A 13876-nucleotide genomic window follows, 5' to 3' on the forward strand; every position below is an offset into this window, starting at 1 on the left:
GTTAAACTAAGAAAATGTTTTAGTAGTAATTTCTGATAAAAAATAAGTTTGATATCCAATCATCAAAAAGCAGTGGTAGATGAATAAAATTTATGTTCAGTTTTGCCAAATAACAAATGATATTTAAAATCAAGATTAAGAACTAGCTAATTTTTTTTATGTTATGATAGGAGAGAAGGTGTTCAAGTGATAGATCTTGATTAACTTAGGTTCTCAAATTACTTTCCACTAATTAAATACAAAAATAGTAGAGAAAGCATGGAATCCAACCTGTTGGGTTCAACTGATTCAGTTTGTTCTCCCATTTATTTCTTATTTATTTTTTATCCTGATTTCAGAATATGTTTTTATTGGTTTTTTAGAGACAAAAGAAGGGAGCAAGAAAGAGAGAAAAATATCGACGTGAACGAGAAACATCAACCAATTGTCTCCTGTACATGCCAGGACCAGAGATCCAAACAAAGCCTAGGTATGTGCCTTGACCAGGAATCGAACTCAAAACCTTTTGGTAGGAGACAGTGCTCTAACCCACTGATCAATCCAGTCAGGGCTATTCTCATTTTAATTGTATTTGATTAAATTTAAAAAGAAAGGTAACATTGGGTGAGTTAGTTTTTATGCTTAAATATCTCCTAAAGAGGGAAGAAATGAATGTTTTCAAATTTTTATTTTTTTTTTGGCTTTTATTTCTTTCTTTATTTGTTTATTTATTGAGAGAGGAAAATTGAGAAAAACAATCTGATTGTTTTTTTTGAGACAGTGAAGTCCATGTGGCTTCAAAAAGAAATTAATAGAGTTGTCACCTCTTCAGAATATTCCTTCCTTAGGTCTACGCTCTTGAGGATACGCTCTTGAAGGCTACATACAAGCAGAGAAAATATTTTCTAGGGAAGAGCCAACATTGATGTAAAAGAGTCCCAGACCATTAGATCCATTTGCATCCCTTGGGCCAGAAAGATTGGAGGGGCTCAACTGAGAGGTGCTTGTACCAAGGGCCCTGGAGACGCTAAATCCTGGGTTATATGGTTACTGCATATGGATTACTTTCACACAAACACAGAGCTGCATTACTTTGAGAGGCACGTGAAGACTTCATACCTTCACACATTGTACTTTGTCTCCCCAAGTTTAGATGACAAAGACCCAAGGTTTACCTTCTACATATGAGAAGAAAACAAGTGTAAACTGAATCTTATTTGAAAATGTCCATAAACCTATTTTGTACATTCCATCACTTAAAGTGGAATACTGGAAAACAGCAATGTTAATAGACTAAAACTATGATTTCCAAACTTATCATGTAACATCATGACTTTTTTTTTTTTACAGTAGACAAATTTCAGGAAGGGGTGAGTGTTTAAACTTAACTAGATCTGAATTTGTGTGAATATTACAACCCAGAGCCCACACCAGTGCTGGAATTTGGCAACAGAGCCTGTGGGCTTTATAAGCCTTTGAGCTGAGATTTATAAGACTATTCAGTCCTCTATGTTTGTGTAATTTAAAACACTGGGAGACCCCATCTGAAGACCTTTATATAGTGCCATACTATTTTGTCTAGGTATGGCCTTCAGAATCTAAAATAAGAAAATAATTTAATAGCAATTGCATTAGATACAATAAATTTTAATGCCTATTCTTGGCACAAAGCTGCCATAGATCAGTAAAACTTAACGTTAATTTTCCCAACTAGCACTTGATATTTAAAATCAAGTAGCTCCTTGCTAGAATTAGAGCTAACTGGTCCTCATCATTTTGTTCATCATTATAAGCTATTTTAAAATGATGTGAAAATGTTTAACTTCACGAAAGTATGGACATATTGGTAGTAATAACAAATAAGTTAAGTGTTCCTTTGTTTCCAGAAGCAATCTACCATTTACCTTCTCCAAGGACTCTTTTAATAAAATGGGCAGGGAAAAAAAAATCAATTAAAATAGTGAAATGCCCCTTAGGATAAAGTTAGTTCAGCAGTCATTGCATTTCTCAAGAATCTCTTTATCTTGTGCTAAAGTAATATACATTTTTGCCATGTTTTTAAGTACTATATTTTTCATAATGAGGCTGTTTAAAACTGAGCACTGGAAAGAGAATGGGTGCTGATACAGCAAGTGTTATGATATAAAACTGGGGTTATGGGCGAAGCACACAACAGAAATGGGAAACGTGATTAGAGGCAAAATGGATGAGGCAAGGATATCACATAACAAACCAGTAAAGTAAAGTAGCCTCAAAGACCCCGAATATCTATAGCATCTCCTCTATCTAGAGCTATTGTGCCCAAGAGGATGTCTAAAGATACTATAATGGGACATCATTTCTGGAATCGCTACCTATATAACATAAAGTAGTCCCAAGAATGAAGTCAGAACTCAAAGAATTCAGCAAGTAATTCCACATTTTTTATACCTCACCACACCACCCTCTCGCCTGTATTTGACCCACTCTCACTTAATAAAGGGTGTAGCCATATTAGCATTTCAAAGACATAGGATTTTTTTTTTATTTAAAAAAATACAGTGAGTTATTATAGATAACTTATGTTAAATTTCCAAAAGCTATACAGTATCTCTATTCCCAAAGTTCTGTGTGGGAATTTGGAGGCTGGCCAGAGGTAAATTATGTCCAATGAGACAACCCTAGACCAGTACTATGATCCCAACTTACTCTTTGGCTGCATGATGTTTGTGTGGATAGCAAGATCTGAATGCAAAACACAGACAGACACTGCTATCAGACACAGAGGAAAACTGTGCACACATTATATCAGCCATAAAGACATAGGATTTTTGATGCACCATTAAAGTTCATTTGTCTTGTTTTGTTTTTTGTCATCTCAAAAATTGTGACTCTAGTATGGTACTGGGAATGATACTCAATGAGGTTATAGAAATAATGCACACATTCTTGATTTGAGAATCAGAGAAGCAGCATAATTTTGGAAGATGAATACCAAGGTATTAGTTAGCATTCTGAAAATGCCACCATTGTGTCTTTTAACTCTGCTTTTTCTATTCTTCCCTTTGCCCCATCCCTTTTCCTCCCCATGGTTGTCCATTCATCGTGGAGGAATTTAGTGTTGAGACTCTGTCCAGGAGTTTGCTAGCCAGACAGAGCACAAGACAGAAAAAGCAAGTCTGTAACAAATTTTTCTGTTTTGCCTCAACTTTCTACCAAAAGCCATTATTCTTCCAACGTATTTGCTGGTGGAGACTATGGCAAAAACATTGGGAATGTTGGCTCATATGGTCATAGTAGGACCAAAACCAACCAAAGGCAGGTATCTGGAAATAAACTTGCCTATACACACTTCATGAATGAGATACCTAGCTCTTGCCAAAGAGAATAAAGGCCTTCGTTACTGAGATAAACAGAAATACAAGAAATGGAGCACAAATAACCAAAGAAGTAAACAACAAAAAATGTGATGTCTTACAAAGAAGTCTGAATTAAAATGAACTTTTAATCAATTTTGTAACAACTGGAATTCATGAGAAACTTCATAACCCTTATTAAAATGAAAATAGAAAAACAAGAGAAAGAATTCTGCTCTCCTGGCCTGCCTCCAAGTAAGGTACTTTGTTTTGACTACTCAAATTATCCCTGAGGTAACAATTATCTCATACTTTTTAAAAACTACTCATCCCTAGGCTACTGGCTAGAACCTTTATTGATTTAAAAAGGCTGTCCTATAGACCTATGCATTGTATTCTGTTTGCCTGGGTCAGTCCTTGTTTTCACTAGTTGTCCCAACATAATTATCAATACTACTTCTGTAACACTTCTCTAGACCTTCCTAATGCCGCGACCCTGTAATAAATACAGTTCCTCGTGTTGTGGTGACCCCCAACCATAAAATTATTTTCGTTGCTACTTCATAACTGTAATTTTGCTACTGTTATGAATTGTAATGTAAATATCTGATATGCAGGATGTATTTAGGCGACCCCTGTGAAAGGGTCATTTGACCCCCAAAGGGGTCGCGACCCACAGGTTGAGAACCGCTGGGGTGTTCCAATTCGGCCAATATTTTTTATAGTTGCCCTTCCTAGGCCCCTTAGGAATGAGGGAAGAGGTGTTAGAAGCCAATCAATTAGTAAAGGAAATGTCACCATAAAGAAGTTTAAAGCATAAGATTGACTTTCTAATATTTTACTACCTTTAAAAATCACCTAGACCCGGAAATATTCTATGGTATTGAGGACATTTATATCCCTTCATACAGAAGTAAGTGAATAGTAATAACTGCAGTCTATTTACCAAATTGAATAATTAAAATATTTATATTAAACTTCAAATAAGGACAGAATCCTTAAATACAGAATTTATTTTGGGCCCTGGCAGGTGTGGCTCAGTCGGTTGGATGTTGTCTCATGCATGGAAAGGTTGCTGGTTCAATTCCCAGTCAGGGCACAGGCCCAGGCTGTGGGTTCAATCCCTACTTGGTGTGTGTACAGGAGGCTGCCAATCCACATCAATGTTTTTCTCTTTCTTTCTCCCTCTCCCTTCTTCTATCTCTAAAACCACAAAAAAATTTTTTTGAAGAATTTATCTTGGGCACTGATATGCTTAATATGCATAATTTTATTTAATATATGACAAATATTATCATCCCACCTTAATATATGAGCAAGCTGAAGCTGCTAGACTTTAAAGAACCTGACTAAGATCACAGAGCTAGCAAGTGGTAGAAACATGATTTTAAAAACCTAATTTTTATCTGTAGTATAATGTGCTCTTATACCTTAGAACTGAAGATAAATTTTTAATCTTTCCCTACTTGTATAGAATGAAAAGCCTTATTGCACTACCTCTGACCCACTCTTCCCTCGTTTACTAAGTTGGAAATCAAAGCCAGAGAAAATGAAAAGAGAAATAATAAGTTTTGTTAAAATGCCTTTGAGCTCTTCACATCTCTTTCAAATATTGACTCAACTGTCATTTTCTCAATGAGGCCTATTCTGACCACTTTATTTAAAAGTTCAACGGTCCCACTACCCACACTCCAAGCTTTCCTCACCTAGATCTATTTTTATACTATGTAATTTGCTTATTTATTATGCTTATTATTTATTGTCCATCTGTCTGCCCCCAACCATGACCTCTAGAATATAAGCTCCACAAAGGCAGGGATCTTGTCTTTTACATTCACTGGTATATTCAAAGTACCTAGAAGAATGCCGGCCACCTATAAAATTTGTAACAAATATGCATAGAATTGACAGATGAACGATAGTTTTTCAACACTTTATGCACACACACATAAACACATTATTTTGAATTCTGTTGAGCATTTAGAGGAGAGTATTAATACTGTGAAAATAAAAAATTAAAGATAAAATGAATATGTACATTCTCTAGTAGCAAATTTAAGGTTTAATAAATATACTTCCTCATAAGTGATTTATTTTACATTAATTCTCTACACATTCAGTAACTTTACACATATGAAAATATGTACTTTTTTCCTTGAACATTTTTATGTAGACCTACTATGAGACAGCTATTGGATTTCACCAACTACAGTGATAAAGATATCCTATATTTATTCACATTAAGTTTTTTTTTTATTTGTAAAGTAACATTTCTACAATATGCTTTTTAACCTTCTGTTGAAATTAAATGGTGAGCATGTGACAGACAGCTAAGCTGAAAATTTGGGTAATTACTATTTCCAGTTATCACTGTTTTCTCTCAGATAGATATAAAGTACAAATGGTCACCACAGTAAACCATAAAATGAACTAAACACACAAACAGAAATTAAGTTAACATTGCTTATATTTCCTCTTTAATCAAATCAATAGTGACCTTGTGAGAGGAAAGAAATAACAGGCAAGGCAGACATATCAGTACGAAAAGTCTAAGAAATGCCTACCTACAAAAGGCTAGAAGAACTTAAACTCCAAACTCATGATGACATGGCATTTCATTAAACAGATACAATAGAAATATAAACTCAAAAACTAAATACAAGCTGGTAGACTCTTATTATGAGTGGATAATTTTTTATTGATAATGCATTGGTAGATATTTTAAAGTTTGCAAGGGGAAATTTGTTGTGTAATACATAATTTTTTAGCAATATTGAAGTCACATTAATGGAGGAACCTTAGCAAAAAGTTCACTCAGAACAATGCGCTATTCTGTAATCAATGTGATTCTAATAGCGCTCTAGGTTGTTGTTTTTTTTATTATAATTATGCTATCTTATTTAACAAAGACTTTTGTGCATATGAAAACTCACTAATTTAGTGAAGAAAAGTCTTTCTCTTAAACAGACTCTAAGAATTAGATAGAATATCTAAGGTTAGACAAATTCCTTGAAAAAATCATGTCACCAAAACCAAAGTGCGTTATTGTTTACAAGCCATCTGGTCTGAGAATGTGGAGTTAAAAACTAATTCTGAAGGAAATTTAATTTGTTAATGTTGAGATTAATTTGCATTAGATCAATCTCTTACTTTTTAAATAGTATCATGATATTCATTTGCTGTCACAAATTGTTAATGTTGATTTTTAAAGCACAGTCTTTAACACCTGTCCTACCTTCTAGTACTGGATTAAATCACCAAAGGTCAGCCCATAAACTCAGTGAATTTGCCGCTGCCTCCCATGGATGGAGCCTGCCTTTGAGGTTTACAGCAGCTTTCCTACTAAAAGGTCAGCTGAGAGTTTAAGGTGAACTCTGTTAACAGAGCTTTCATTTTTAATCAAAGGTATTTTTTTAAATTCCAGTGCAGAATGTTCTCATCTTTTGACACCAGTTATTATCACAAGCTTAGAATCAAACACAATAAAGGTATTTCTTAGAGTCGCAGTCATGACTCAGCAACCTAGGAAACCTGCTCCCTGCAAGTCTCTATCTTTGACTTCCATTTAACTTTGAATAATTCATAATGGGAAGATAATATTTCACCTCTGTGAATTAAGAATATTTTTCTTGGAAAAATTGATATGTGGTTTTCAAAAAGTTCTTTGAAACTAGAAGACACTTAAGCAGTGTTTTTAAAACATAGAGAAATTATTAAAACTTTATGAATTCTTAGAGTAACTGTCAAATCTTTCTGGAAATCCCGTTTATGATTTTACGGCCACAACCCACAGCTCTAACTCTCTCCTCAAAATTTCTTCAAAATCTCTGGCTCCTGTCCTGATTTTTCTTTGAATCCCAAATATGTGTTTCTGACATCCGTTGCATCTGGAACTCAAAGCCTTCAAAATGGAATTACTTATATTCACTGGACTTTCTCCTTGTGGTCTTAGGACTGACAACAGTGCTCATGAAACACTACAGTTACTCTCAACTCACTCCCCCACCCCACCCCAAACTGTAAGTTAATTTCTCCTCTGTTTTGTTTTATTGTTTGTCTTGTGTCACTCAATCCCCATTACTGCTGCCTTAAACTAAAGTCTTAGTTATTTCAAATTGGATTAATAAAGTCTCTATTTAAAATGTTAGTAATTCACCCTCAAGAGGGTCACAATTACCTATACAAAACACAAACCCAATCATATCATTCCTCCAATTAAGAATCTTCCATTAGAAAAATATTTTCCAGTGATTTTTTTCATCATCTACCATGTTATGTTAAAATTCCTTAATCATGTCACATAGGGTTCTTTCTGGGCTTGCCATTGTCTATATTTGCAGCTCATTCTATCACCCCTACTTAATAGATACATCCCAAACTCCAGCCAGGCCAACCTAGAATCCCAGGAAAATAGCATGGGCCTTTAAAAAAATTATCATCTTAGGCGTTTGCACACATATGTCTGCTTATTTAGTTGTAATTTCAGAACCCTTAAAATCATTAACTTGCTAAAACTACAAAATTAGGATAAAAAAACAATGAAAGATGCAAAATGCAAAATAAAAGGTGCAGTAAATGATAAAATGAGAACAGAGCAAGGGAATAAAACGTAAAAAGAATACAGTAAAGTTCTAAAGGCCACACCACTATCTGAACAGATAAATTTGATTTTAATTTTTTTCATGTGCATGTCTTTAAGCTTGGATTTCAAGAGAGATATGATTTATGGACTTGAAGGAAGACTTTATTTCTTTTCTTTGTCTTAAAATGATAAAGAGCACATGTAAAATTGTTTTACACACCCAAGGATGTATTGCACAGTATGTTTTAGAAGCCTATAAGGGTAATTTTCATAAGTAAGGTCTTCATTTGTCAGATAGCCATAATATTTTCTAAAACCCAAAATATGTGAATGGCATGAAACCACCACAAGATTTTAGCTAGAAAAAGGTTGTAAATATTGAATCATTTATTTATTTATTTGTTTTCTTCTAAACTTGCCTTTTATGTATATTTTCCTCCCAGATTTCTGACAGCATTAATAGAATAACTTAATATTCACATGTATCATACAGTGACTCAAAATAGAAAGTTAAAAGCATAACTCCCCTGGTTTGCTACTGAGGAAGCAATTCCTTATTTAATTTTATCTCTAGCAAAACCTAAAAGTTTAAGCTCTTGGTCAGCACCAGGGTCTGCTCATTTTCCTTAGTCCACGGGAAGGACAGTTGAATAGAAACACTTCTTATCATGAACAAACTGTGAAATGTAGCTGAAAAGTAAATTGAGTCACAGCTGCCAGCCTGAAGTCTGCTTTTGATGGTGCTTGTCTCATTGAAACAAACACATCTGTTTGTGACATTAGAGCCAAACAGGTATTGCTGCTGGGTGGGACTGGATGGTCCAGGAATAGGGAAACAATATACAGCTTTCTACGGCCACTGTAGACTGGGGCCAGGACACTGGACACCATGACGGACTGTCAGCACTACTTTTTGACTTCTCTTTCCCAAATGTGACCTGGAGAACAGGGAAATGGCAAAGGACATGGACTGAATTCCTACTAACCTCTATGTAGTTTGTGATTTCAACATCATTTAACTTTAATTTTTTTCAATCTCCTGCCCTTAAAGCCTCCTCTTGTTGGTTAGGTGTTAGCCTCTTGACTGTCAAGTGAGAAAGCTAACGCTCAAGTGGGTTTGTGCATCTCTCCTTAGGGTAAGAGTCCAGGGCAGTAGTTAAATAGTAGTGGTACAGGGTAGGAGTTAGGAGTGTAGAATTTGGATTTGGGATCCCCAGGCTAGCCTCATTTATCACCTCTTGCCTTGGACGATTTGTTTAGCTTCTCTGTAACTCGGTATCCTCCTTTGTAAAATGGAAATGGAACTATTGTGAGGATTAAATCAGATTAGAAATATACTCAACATACTGCCTGGTGTACCATAAGTACACACACACAAATTACACTGATAAAAGAATAGGAAAGCTCATGCTATAGTGCACATTTTGTAATGGACACTGATAGCTGAGTAAAGTGAGGAGTGGAGGAATTGCAAGGAGAGTTGAAAATAAGATGATAAAGAACTAAAGAATTATAGGGAAATGTTAGTGAAGATAAGAATAGAAAAGAACAAATAAAACAGGAGACAACTTAAATACCTAATATCCAAATTAAAATTTTGAAATATTTCTCCTACAATTTACTTACCTTGATTTATAACAAGCTGAAAAATGATTTCCCAAACAGAAGCTATCTATCTATATTCTCTGCCTTGTTAAAGACTTCTGGGTGTCTTGGTAGAACAGCAAGGTCAGTGCTCATGTGAGACACAGCTCATAGTGAGTGGACTAGGAGTGCTTCTATCCTTCCAGTATTGAATCCTCTACATGATGAAAGGCATGTGTGACTCCTTTTTAACTGCTCTATATTACCTGAAAGTGATTTAAAGTAAAGCGATGATGCTTCTAGGACTCGATTCTATTTTAAAAAACAACAATACTCTAAATTCCAAATTTTTCACATGGCAATGAAATTCACTTTTCCTCGAGAAGCTTTTCTTGGTTATTAGCCATATACAAGTGTAGGTAAAAGTTCAGTTCAAATATACCACATACCAAAATCCAATTGCAGTGCTCTTTGGTGCAGTAGTATGCTGAAACGACGAAAATGCGCATGGACTATGCATGGTGTGAAGGCCATTTAGAAAGATATGTTTATCGTGAAGGTTACAGTAAGCTCAGCCCATTGTTTAAACCTGGAACATTTATTTCTTACAAGCTCTTAAATGAGCACACTATTTGCAAAACAAGTCCAACTGTTGCCCTCGGGAAGTCATGAATGCAAAGAATCAAATTTCAATGGAGGAAAAAAGGACAATGCCAGATCTTCCAGACAGCGGTCTCCAGAGGGACTGAAATAGTGCTGTTCCCTTCAGTGCATCCTCATTTGTCCATGGAAGAGGCCCTCACCTGAATCTCAGCACTGAGCATCACAAAGGAAGAAGTAATGTTCTGAGACTCCCAAGAGCATGAGAATTTAAACCTGAATGATTCTGGTGTACTTCAAATTATCATTCCAAAGTAGAAATACTGAGGTTTCCTTAAAAATATATGTCCCTTCACATACTATTGTTAGTTTGAAATGACACAGGTTGTGAGTAAATAGTTCCAACCACCCTGGCCAGGCGCCTAAGAGAGGCCATGGAAACGTGCTGCCATGAGCCCACTGATAGGCTTAATTACGAATCGGCATAAAACTTTAGTAATGCCAAGGCACATCCCACTTTTTCAACATGTAGACGTCATTCAGCAAACTGCCATTTAAGAAACAGAACTCACTGATACATATTGTATAGAAACTCTCTACTTCTTTTCTTAATTAGTACGAAATGATACCCTTTAGTTCCTGATTTATGCAAACTATCGCTTACCTAAGACTTTGATGAGACACTAAACATGAACAGAAAAGCAAAGAAATATTTAGCTCTACCACAGTTAACTTCTTACCTTAAATGCAGATGTCCTGGAACAAGAGTTTCATCCCTTTCCCCACATAATAATTACCTGGTGAAACAAACTTCATTTCCCACACTTGATTAAAGTGAATAAACCCGAATGAAAAAAGAGGCGCACCTACCCTACCAAGGAACTTGCACATCACAGAAATGTGCCGATCTGATAAACAACAAGTTCTTCCTATGGAGTGTGAGGACGCCAAAATATCAAAGTACCGTTTCTGCTGTGAAAAAAGATATTAGAAAGAAAAGATCTAAAGACATCAAAAAGAATGGCAAACTACCTGGTGGGTAATTGAGTGGGATAATGAAGCTTATTCCAAGAACATGTGAAGGAAAACAGATCCCACCCAGAACTTTCCAAGGCTACTTCCCAGTATAAAAACTAGGAAGTTTTTGTTACAAACTCTGCCTATAGAAGGCTTTATCTACTCTACAAATAATGTTTAAATTCCAGTTATACACCCATATAAATGGTTTTCAAGCTTTTAAAAATAACATTATTTTATTAATTAGGAATGCTAACTTCTCAGTAATAGGAGTGGCTTACTCTGACAATACTATTCAGGTGGAACTGTAAAACAGGCATGGAAGGTAAATTAGAATCTACCAAGAGAAGGCAGGAATTCCAATAGATTATAACACTTATAAATGACTTTCTTCCCAATAATAAACATTGATCTAAAGATATGAATGTTTAATAAAGTAACACTGCAATTATTTCTAATTTTATCTTATGAGCAAAAATTCGACCTTAGCTGTATGGTTTATTGTGTGGTAAGAGTTCCTTCAACAATGATAAATTTAAGTTTTTTTAAAAATACACTGAGACAAGATTTAAGGAATAAAAAAAGGCAGTGAGAGAATATACTTTTGTACTTGGAGGGACATACAATTAGGCTGCTATCACGGAATTAAAGAGCTAATAAAAATTAATCTACAGAGCTAATGGATATAAAATTTAATGCCACTTCTGTATTTCCTATAAAGAAATAACTTACAATTAGCTTGCTCTATATCTTTTATGTAAAAATGTTTCTAAAAATCTTAGAACTATAACTATTATTGAAGTTTTCCCATAAAACTACTAAATTGCTATAGACACAGATGCACAAATACATCTTATATATTTTAAGACATTTGTTTTATTATTTCCAAGCAATTTATAATCTTCAGTTCCCTTCAGTTGCCATGTACTAGCTGTGTAACTATGGGCAAGTTAATTAACTGCTGTGATTCTCAGTGCCCTTATCTTCTTTAAAAACAGGTAGAACCTACCTCTTATGAGTATTATAGGGAGTTAAAGATATAACATTTGAAGATACTTAACTCTAGCTAATAAAAATCACTAATACTAGTAGCTATAATTCTTGTTATCGTTGGTGATGTTTTTAACTGCAAATGTATATACTATTATTTTTGTTCTGTCTACTCAATTAAAAATCTTAGGTTCTTCAAAAATTATATATTTGGTGACCTTTCATAATTAATCAGACAGATAAACCTTAATAATAACTGAAATAGGCATAAAATCTCAATCTTACAAAATTATAGGTGCATGAACATCCACGAAGTTTAAATATTAAACTACTACAAAAACATAGGATACATTCAGGAATTAAAGACAGCTTATATTATACTTAAGCACTAATATCAAATGTACTTTTATTTCTACATAAAAATCTAAAACATGTATTTCTATTAATGTTTTAATTTCTTGGTCATAACCAAAATGCTCTTAAATTAAGAACCTCCTAAGAATATTAATGTAATTCAATAATATACAAATTGTTATGAATCAATTATACTTAAAAGGAGTGCCTACTATGTGCCAAAAAGTACTTGATAGCTTTAGTTTTAATGAGAATAGATACAAGATAATACTCTATAATAATCCCAGGGAAGTAATATTAATCAACATAAATTCATTCCAGTTTTAAAATTAATTGATGAGCTCAAAAAATAGCCAGACCATCTTCTATCAGCAAGCATCTCAATAGTTACAGTTAAAACTGTTAACAGCAGGTCATAGATATTTCAAAACTTCAGATACATAAAGGAAAATGCAACAAAGGAAATCCACCTGGATTTCCCCTCCTCTGGTGAATTTCAGACATGAGATGCTTTTGTAGACAAATGCCAAAGAGAAAATCAATCAGATCCAATTTCAACAACCTACTAAATTTCACAATATAACAAGGGAGAAACAATGTGTGTTTCATAACTTACAAAAATGTCAAGACATTGTCATAAATCAACAGACAATGGCAGAACAATAGTATTCTGAAAGAGGGAACATTATATTATATTGATGAGTTCAAAAAATATTTGGCAGACAACAAATTTTATGTTAAGATGCTTGAATGCCTATCCTAAATTTATTTTCAAAACAGGAGACTACAGAAAATAATTATTTTGGGGATTTTGAGATACTTGGTAGGAAATATTTATAAATTATGTATTTAGTTTAAGAAGACCCTTAGAGACTTTACCATAATAAAATGTTCTAGCCAACTTAAAAGGAAATCAAAGATTCAATACCTGATTTAAACTTCTATAAAATCTTCTGCTTTCATAGAGAATTGCATAGTAGTTACTATAGATATTTAATGACATTCTCCCCAAAATAAAATATTTCCTTTGTATATGCTATGGCTATATTTTGTCCTGTCTTGCTTTTCAAATATTTGACCATGTTAACCTGTTATGCATAATATTTTTTTAAAGATACTACAAATAAAATTTTAATAAATATATTTATAAAAGTACATAATTTTACAGAAATTCACAAATACTTCTTTTAATTGTCATGATTTCAGTGTTATTTCTTTAGAAAGAAGACAAAAAAGTGATAGCAAGAACCAAAATAGATTTTCTTTATGTTTTTGTATGCTGCTCTGGTAAAAGGAGTTTGAAAGCATAATTGAGCAAGACCATTTAAGATGTAGTTTCTTAGCAACTTTGAAGTATATAATTGTACACCTTAAACTTACTTAATGTTACATGTAGATTATATCTCAATTTTTAAAAGTAATTGGGAATTCTGAG

General features: G+C 33.9%; 1 protein-coding gene, 1 non-coding gene and 1 pseudogene across 3 annotated transcripts in view; all 3 read right to left on the minus strand.

Annotated features, from left to right (window-relative positions):
- The window catches only part of DACH1 (dachshund family transcription factor 1), a 446835-nt gene that overhangs the window by 414861 nt on the left and 18098 nt on the right, over positions 1–13876 (minus strand). The window lies entirely within an intron of this gene.
- Positions 1–13876, minus strand: part of LOC132225907 (small ribosomal subunit protein eS6-like) — a 63226-nt pseudogene that overhangs the window by 33908 nt on the left and 15442 nt on the right.
- Positions 2584–2768, minus strand: LOC132228989 (small nucleolar RNA SNORA23). The gene has a single exon (XR_009451573.1). It is a non-coding gene; the product is annotated as a small nucleolar RNA SNORA23 (small nucleolar RNA).

The sequence above is a fragment of the Myotis daubentonii genome, chromosome 2 (assembly GCF_963259705.1).
Source record: "Myotis daubentonii chromosome 2, mMyoDau2.1, whole genome shotgun sequence".
Lineage (NCBI taxonomy): Eukaryota > Metazoa > Chordata > Mammalia > Chiroptera > Vespertilionidae > Myotis > Myotis daubentonii.